A 7,296-nucleotide genomic window follows, 5' to 3' on the forward strand; every position below is an offset into this window, starting at 1 on the left:
ACACACACAGGACATCATATGGATGTGGGAGACCTAGTTTTGTTTTCGTCCTCCATGGAGCGGACGTACATCCTCATGTCTATTCCATCCCCCCTTGTCATTTAAACTACATTAGGGATAAACAAGTGAGCAATGTGTGCCGTATTCTTAATTAATGCGTGTATTGATATCGTCCAGTGAGAGATGGTGGTCAGGTTTACGGGTCAGTGGCTCTTTTGGGTGGCTTGTGATCAATAGCAAATGTCACGTGGACGGGGATGAAAGTGATGGGGCAGATGAGTGTTCAATAAATCAATGCTTGGGTTGGGGTGTGGACTTTGCATTTGTAACTTTCTTTTTAGCTTTTTTTGTGTTGCTTGTTGTTATCTGACAAGGACCACCATTGTGCATATCTCCCCCCACACTTCTGTTTTTAGAACTTTGAATTTTTCAAAAAGGCACTAAAAACAGCTCCAAACCTCCCAAAACTTTTGTAACTAATTCTTCCCTGCCACGAGGAAACCACATCCAGACACATTTAGCACAGAGACAGAGACAGCGCATTAATCACACCTCTTTCTGAGCTTGTGATGGCTCTCCATATTTCATTAACGACACAGCAGCTTTGGGAGTGACATACAAAATTAAGGAGATCGTTAAGCAATTCGTATGTCAAGTCGAGTGTGGCACCGTGACACCATGGGGGATGTGGGCTCATTGTAGCTGTGCCACGACACAGTGGAATTATGGGATACTGAAATGGTGACAGTCAGATATTCACTTTCAGAGGGAGCGCTTGCACAGAGAAGCATCTGTTCTGTGAGACACCTTCACAAAAACTCTTCTTCTCTTCTTTCTTCTTCTTTTCTTCTTTCTTCTTCTCTTCTTCTCTTCTTTCTTCTCTTCTTCTCTTCTTCTTCTCTTCTTTCTTCTTCTCTTCTTCTTCTTTCTTCTTCTCTTCTTCTCTTCTTCTCTTCTCTTCTTCTCTTCTTTCTTCTTCTCTTCTTCTCTTCTTCTTCTCTTCTTCTCTTCTTCTTCTCTTCTTTTCTTCTCTTCTTTCTTCTTCTCTTCTGTCTTCTTCTCTTCTTCTTCTCTTCTTCTTCTCTTCTTTCTTCTTCTCTTCTTCTCTTCTTTCTTCTCTTCTCTTCTTCTTCTCTTCTTTCTTCTTCTCTTCTTCTTCTTTCTTCTTCTCTTCTTCTCTTCTCTTCTCTTCTTTCTTCTTCTCTTCTTCTTCTCTTCTTTCTTCTTCTCCTCTCCTTCTTCTCTTCTTCTCTTCTTTCTTCTTCTCTTCTTCTCTTCTTCTTCTTCTCTTCTCTTCTTCTCTTCTTTCTTCTTCTCTTCTTCTCTTCTCTTCTTCTCTTCTTTCTTCTTCTCTTCTGTCTTCTTCTCTTCTTCTTCTCTTCTTTCTTCTTCTCTTCTTCTCTTCTTTCTTCTCTTCTCTTCTTCTTCTCTTCTTTCTTTTTCTCCTCTTCTTCTTCTCTTCTTCTCTTCTTTCTTCTTCTCTTCTTCTCTTCTTCTTCTCTTCTCTTCTTCTTCTCTTCTGTCTTCTTCTCTTCTTCTTCTCTTCTTCTTCTCTTCTTTCTTCTTCTCTTCTTCTTCTCTTCTTCTTCTCTTCTCTTCTTCTCTTCTTTCTTCTTCTCTTCTTCTTCTATGTCATTGAAAATTTTAGGCTGACAATGAATCCAAGTCCCCAGAAACGTGAAAGTTGGTTTCAACCTTTGAAAAGTGGAGTGATTGTGTATGTGTGAGTGAGTTTAGTTATGTGTTAGTAAGCTGGGAGTGTGTGTGTGTGTGTGTGTGTGTGTGGGTAAGGTTTGGAAGAGCTCATTGAAGTGGGCCTCAGTAGAAAACTAATGAGCCGTCTCTGCTGGGACTGAGAGAGGTGGGCACATGATGTAGACTTGTGGACATAGGGCTGCACAGAGGGGCGAGAGTTGCTGGAGAGCTGGAGTGGTTTTGTGCGTGTTTGTGTGTGTGTGTGTGTGCGTGTGTGTGCGTGTGTGTGTGTGTGTGTGTGTGTGTGACACGGGGTGAATAGAATCTGAAAGGTACATTGTGTGGAAGAGAGTCAGAGGAACAAAGGTAGTCTTGAAATAGAGAAGAGAGAGAGAGAGAGAGAGAGAGAGAGAGAGAGAGAGAGAGAGAGAGAGATATTGGGGGGCACAGAGTGTAAGAGGAAGGCCATAGATATATGGTGAACTCCATGGTGGAGTCACCATGCACACAGGGGCATCGCCCAGAGGGAGGTTGCACAAAGGTTATGTGTGCGCCTCAGCCACATGCTGGCCCAGGCACAGGAAGTCAATAGTTTTCACAGTTGCTATCGACCAGACCAGGCAAAAAAAACTACTAAGCAATTATAATATTCATTTCAAAATCCCCAGCTGATCCTTGAAACCAGGACCTTGATTAGCTTCAAATGATCAGCTTGAAATGAGTTTCTGCATCGTAGGGGAAATACGTTTTTTTCAATAAATATATTATTCATCAAAGTTATTGAATCTGATTAGCTTTTGTGTACACATATTCTCAAATCTAGTCTGGCAACTGCATCTCATTTACAGGTTAATTTGACACATACTGTTACATTTGCAGTATCCGATTCCATCAGCACCTAACATTAATTCAGGCAGTTTCCTGTGAACTCCTGTGAACTTTAGACTCACTTAATCACACAACTGACATATTTTTTTTCAAATGGATGTTTTAGAAACAGCTGAAGTTATTTTTCACTGGACCCACACTTATATAGTACTATCTCGACTGAGAATAGCTATATAGCACAGGCACAATACAGTCTTGCTTCTATATTTAGCCTGCTCAATTACTTGTAGCCTAAGTGTGCAGGTCCCACAATGGCCCCACACATCCATCAAGCATTGTGCTCAGTATTCAGTATTCAGAGCAAGATCCATGTTATGTACTTTCCAGGGACCCCAGGAAATAGTGGATCATTTGGCAGACATTTTGTGTTGTTACCAAAGCAAACCACTGGTTTATATTATAAGTGTCATGAGATAAGCAAGGGATAATGCATAGTCCGCTGGTCAGTATTGAACAAAAAACCTTAACTGGACAAACATGTTTTGAAAATGATTTTTTCTATGCCATCCATCAGATTGTATATGAAGGGTTCAGATGCAAAAGCCTCTAAATGCCACCTATGTCAAAAATGAGATAAAGATGGTGAGGGGATGCTCTCCACACATAGTATACGCTAATCAAATAATTTAACTTCTAAACCCACTAAATACCACTCTCTTCCTGGTCTGAAATATCGATTTCTAGGCAAAAACCTATAGGAGCCTGAATTTAAATGCTCATTTAAAAGAAAAGTAGTCAGACGGATTTAGAGGGTTTTGCATCTGAACTCTTCATATGTCCTGCTTAAATGGTAACTTGCGAAAATGATCAAATGTCAAAATGTCTCTTTGCTGCATACCAGAGCTCTATTTGTATACGGCCTCTCTCCTCGGTCCTCGATCGTCCAGCTCATGCCCCGCAAATTGTTCAAAGCTCTATGTCATCGAGGATGTCTCATTTATCTAATTGCAACCAGAGGAGGTGGGAATTAGGAGAGAGGAGAGAGAGGCAAAAGGGCCAAAACGTGAGGAAACACAAGAGTATCCTATGCGGAAGTGTTTTCAGGTGGAATTGTGTTATCATTGGTCCCAGCTGTGAAGGTGAAAAGTTCCCTCCCACTTCTATCAACTTTCTGTTTCCAAAAAGTTCGTAGGGATTTATTAGTGACAATGAATTAGTAGATAAACCAAGAAAAGATCTTTATGCTGAAATTATCATGAACTACCATGTAAACTTCTACAAAAACAAGTTCATGCCTGTTTTGTTCACGCATTGTAGCCTATAGGCTAATAAGTATTCATTCATGTCTCGAGAACTATCAAACATTACTTCATTATTAGGGTCAATAAGTGGGAAGAGTCCATGTTCATATGATATTTTTAGGCTTTGGTGTAAGTTCATATTCTCTGCAATTTGCGTGTCTGTTTATTCTAGCCTTAGAGGTGATGCGCCGCATCATCAGTAATTGACGTCTCTTAAAAGTGATGTGTGAGTGGGCAGGACATTTCATCTCTCATATCTGTCTCTCCTTCATTCCTCCATCCTCCTATCGTTCCTTCCTCGTTTTCCTTCACAAAAATAATTTGAAGATCTTGATCTTCATGATTTTCACCCATAGTCATTTGATATTTTTAGTGTATGAGGTTTGAGATGACCAAACCCTAATCCACAACATGGACTGAACAAAGAGCTCTTCTTGCCCTAAATGGTACTTGAAGCAGCATGCAGTAATGTGGTTCTTTTTCAACCCCTTCAAGGAACTTTTTTCCAAAAAACATCACAGGGGGTGTGTTGACCTAAACCCATTAGTGTGCTATTTATGATCTGCTGATGATATCACAACAAGTCAGTTCAGACAGAACGCCTTGTTAGTCAGCACAGCAGCCATTTATCATGACCCACTGAGGAGCAACATGCCTTTATGGACATGTTACTCTGAAGACAATGTTGATTCATTGGTTGGTTGGCTGTGGAGCCAATTACACAGAACATATACAGTAAGAGCCCTCATCCTGTAGCATCAGACACCAACATTAAAACAGTGGTCTTTTAACATCTGAGGCTTGAGTGTACTTGGCACATAGTCTCACATGAAATAGCCGGTCATAAATTCAGGGTCCATTACCGACAATCCATGTGCGTAGTACTGTATGTCCATGGCATTATATTTTAAAGAGCATATGGACATGGGGGCGGATGGCTGCAGTGACTGAAGGGTTTGAGTGCCTGGTCATCTGTCTCTCTAAACAGCTGTTTGTGATGCACTGTTATAAGAGGAGAGCGTCAGGGTCTCTGATGAATCTAGGTTTCCACGGTGGGAGAGGGTACTCAAAAAATGTCAGTAGGATGTATTGCTAAACTAATGTCAGTATGATGTTATTGCCATGTTTTGGCAGGTTTATCTGCTGACTTGAAGACTCCAAATAGTCTGCTGAAAGTATTGTTTTTGAACAAACATGTCCCAACCAGAGAACAGTTTTAAAACTGGGCATTAAGAAGATGTATGGTTATTGCCCATTTGCAAAACGCCAATCCGTAGACCAAGTGCACATAACCAGATCATTATACCATTTCACAGTGTGCTACAAATCCTGTCTAGATATCGAACCACTGCAAGCGATGGGATATTGCATCTTTAAGTCAGCAATATCATAAATCACCACTTCAAGCCAGCGGCCCCTCCGACACAGGCTCTGTTTGCGCTAGGGCCCCAGCAATAAGAGGCCGAGCGATCAATAACTTATTTAACTGTGTTAAACTTGTCAATACTTGGACGCTTGAAGACATTTCAGAGAATTTCCTTCCGTGGCAGCAGTCCTGTATAGATAATGATTCCAATCACAGGGTGCAGTGAAACGGACCAGGCATCCTTTAGGCAGCGCAGGCGGAGGTGGGAGATGGAGGCGGGCGGAGGCTGAGACTGAGGCTTTGGGGGGGTGATGGATGTACAGATCTCACTTCTCCATCATCCCTGGGGTGACCTGGGTGTGCCACACTTCAGGGGAATCGCATGATGAACGCGATTTGTTTAGTTCAACTTGACATGGGGGAAACTTAATCTGACCTCTTGAGACAAACATTAGTTTAAATATTATTGTGTAATGTTATTGGTAATTGTTGCCAGTGTCTTCCTTCGTTTTATTCACTAGATAACACACACACACACACACACACACACTTCACACACAGACTATTGTTAGCTCACAGGGCACACCACGGAGTAATTGCATTGCATGACCTGCTTGGCTCACTTCCTGATTTATTTTGAAAAAACACTGCTGGTTGAACACACTTGGATACTCTCATACAAACCTGTGTACACACACTCACACACATGAGGTTAGACTTGATAGATAAATACAAATGCAGCAAAACACATAGCCACACACACACCCCTCCACAACCTGAACACACACACACACACACACACACACACACACACACACACACACACACACACACACACACACACACACACACACAGCATGTAATACCACTGACTGACGGGTGGGTAATGGAGAAATTCTTTCCAGACAAGTTGGCAGCACCGATTTTCTACATATCCACTCAGATCATTGTCAGTTCTCTCCCTCCCTATTCAACAAAAGATTGCTTTGTTATTCAGCGTCCAATGTCCCCCACCTCTTATATTAATTGTCATTCCCTCGAACTGAACCCTAGTGTCAAAATTGACATCTCTATGGAAACTGCAGGAGAGGAGCTGATTGCTCGGTAAGAAGGATTCCATTGCCCATAGATGCATCGCTCATGTGCTACAATGCCCACAGGAAAGCTAAACTTAATATGGCTTTTCTGAGTCCACAGGAGAGATGGGCAAGATCTGTGCCACAACTACACCAGATCTGGGCCACAACTAGACCAGATCTGGGCCACAACTAGACCAGATATGTCCCTGAGCTACAAATAGCATCATGTCAAACAAAAATGAACAAGCATCATGTCAATCAAAAATTAATGAGGTCTATCTCAGTGTTTTTGCTCAAAATAGTGTTACCATAATATTCAGTGATTCTGTGTTAAGTAGTAAATATATTACTTTATATTACAGCATTATAGTATATAACTACTTATATAAAAAATGTCAAATAGAAATATATGAAAATAGATTTCATAAAAGAATGGTTGTTTTATTCTGGATTTTGTCTTATGTGCACTTTTTAATTCTAAGTTGACAATCTAAACAACATGGATTATATGTATCAGCAATGTCTCAAATGAGATAAATGTTTCATGCATGACACTGAAGCCAGACAGTAGATCATCCAGGTGCTGGATAGAAATGCTGTGGGCACTTGAGACAGGCGGTCATTGTTTCTACCAGGATGAGGAGAGTGTCGTGCTGTCCTCCTGACAGCCATGACCTGCTGCACTGACATTGATTCCTGAGCATCAGTACATCTCAATGTGGTCAATGGCTCATCCATTTGTGTTATTTCCTCAGGGAGCAGTACTCAGAGGTTAAAAGGCATCTGTTCAAGGGCTCTTAATGCACACAGCATTATTGTTGTTATGAGGTTACGTTCATAGTGTTTTTAAAGTATGCATAAATATCCTATGGGTTTCCGCAGGCTTGTATTCCAGGAAATTGGAAAAGCAATTACAGCACTAAATGTTTTTGAATATCTCATTAGAACCACATCATAATACAGATACATCATGTGATATGCATACCAAATGTGTATGCAAATAGCTTCTCATATAATATACAGTATG

At 41.0% G+C, this 7,296-nt stretch overlaps 1 protein-coding gene across 1 annotated transcript in view; it reads right to left on the reverse strand.

The window, feature by feature from the left end:
* The window catches only part of LOC121692918 (brain-enriched guanylate kinase-associated protein), a 63,227-nt gene extending 59,766 nt beyond the window's left edge, over positions 1–3,461 (reverse strand). Inside the window, 1 exon segment of the mRNA XM_042071962.1 lies at positions 3,422–3,461. The gene's annotated coding sequence lies outside the window, so the exon portion shown is untranslated.
* Between the last annotated feature and the right edge of the window lie 3,835 nt (positions 3,462–7,296).

Source organism: Alosa sapidissima, chromosome 19, assembly GCF_018492685.1.
Source record: "Alosa sapidissima isolate fAloSap1 chromosome 19, fAloSap1.pri, whole genome shotgun sequence".
Classification (NCBI taxonomy): Eukaryota; Metazoa; Chordata; class Actinopteri; order Clupeiformes; family Clupeidae; genus Alosa; species Alosa sapidissima.